We start from the raw sequence: 1,763 nt of genomic DNA, 5'->3' as shown, positions 1-1,763 counted from the left end.
TTCAAGTAGTTATAACAATGAAATCCTCTTTTTGTCTCAAAGGTCAGACACTGACCTCAGAAACAGCATGTCATACGAGACTTATGGGGGATCACTAATTAATCTCCATGTGGAGCTTGTTGAGTGTGAGTTCCTTAATCACAGGCAATGTCCTACATAGCTGGAACTCAACACCTGCGCCCTTTTATAAACTGGACAGGGAGCTCTTCTGGCACAGAGATAGTGTCCCTACCTAGGCAACCCAGGTTCAAGTCCTACTGGCTCCATTCCTGAAAAATGTGTTGCTGGAAAAGCGCAGCAGGTCAGGCAACATCCGTGGAGCAGGAGAATCGATGTTTTGGACATAAGCCCTTCTTCAGGATGCTGCCTGACCTGCTGCGCTTTTCCAGCAACACATGTTTTTCAGCTCTGATCTCCAGCATCTGCAGTCCTCAATTTCTCCTACTGGTTCCATGGTTGGGTAATAATATCCCTGACTGGGGTGATTAGGAAAATAGGTTAGACTTAAAACAAAATCAGAACCTACCCTCTATCTTCACTTTCAATGGTTTGCACTGCTCATAATGGGCTTTGATTTTAAATGCTTATGTGGGTGTTTTATTAGTGGTAGTTTAGTGTTTGGAAAGGAAAACAAAAAGATTCACGGTGATGGGAAAATCACTCAGTTGTGTGTGATAGCAGTTCTGAGCATTAAAAGAAGTAAAAATCAATTGCAGAGTGAGAGCTAACATCTTAAGCATCTTTCCTCTAACTGATCTGGAAAGCAGGCTAACAGCTTCTTCCAAGATGAAAGCCTTCCCTAGCCTTCCTGTTTCAAATGCACTCCACCATCTTTATTGGACAATGACTCAGCGCTAATTGACAATTCAGAGGAAACCAAATTGGGTGACTATTTCCCATCCAGTGTGTGTTTTCTACCCTCAGTTGACTCCATTGTTGGGATCTTCAAAGCTCTTGAGGAAAATTTTGCTAGTAGAGGAATTGCCAGAGGACTATTCAAATTCCCCAAGCAATTTCTTCAGAGTCTGTTACTTTGGGAATCTCATAGGGACCTCACATGCTACCTCCCATCTACAGTGGAAAACCCCAGGCCTTCATTTTAAGGAACAATACAGCACAGGAACAGGCCCTTCGTCCCACCAGGAATATCCTGACACGTGCTGCCTTCCAAATTAAAATCTTTTAGCCTCTACTTTGCCTGTATCCTTCTATTTCCTGCCTGTTCATATATCTGTCAAGAGAGTATAGGGCATTTCTGGGACGCGATTATGTAAATTCTACCTCTTTTCTTTCCTAATTTTGTTTCAAAATAGCTTCTATTTCCAAAGGTAGTGAAAGTTCCATATGAAGCATACAGTACAAGAACCGTGTAGGGAATGATAAGTTTGATTTTCTTGGTCCTGCAATCGACAATAATACACTTCATACCAAGATAATTAGGTGGTTTGAAGTATATCTATATGAGTGAACCTGTTGGATTTACTGTCCAGTTAAACAGTAAAACCAGGTAAACTCCTTAGACATGTGACTCACGTTCAGATTGATACTTTGGATTCATAATCCGTCATCAGAACTCATGCTTCTAGTATTTTTTATCATTTGATAATTGTATGCTTTTAACTTAATTGAACATTTTCCACAATAATCTTAACGTTCACAGATAGGGCACAATGACTGTAAAGTTCAAGTGCAACTCTTAAGTATAAAACAACAGTACACTAGCATTATCAAGCAGATTTGTTTTTATCAGCTGCTTCACAGAA

Source organism: Chiloscyllium plagiosum, unplaced genomic scaffold (assembly GCF_037043375.1).
Source record: "Chiloscyllium plagiosum isolate Xiang-an unplaced genomic scaffold, Cpla_swu_hap1 HiC_scaffold_2, whole genome shotgun sequence".
Lineage (NCBI taxonomy): Eukaryota > Metazoa > Chordata > Chondrichthyes > Orectolobiformes > Hemiscylliidae > Chiloscyllium > Chiloscyllium plagiosum.
The sequence above is the reverse complement of the archived record's forward strand: the minus strand, read 5'-3'. Positions refer to the sequence as shown.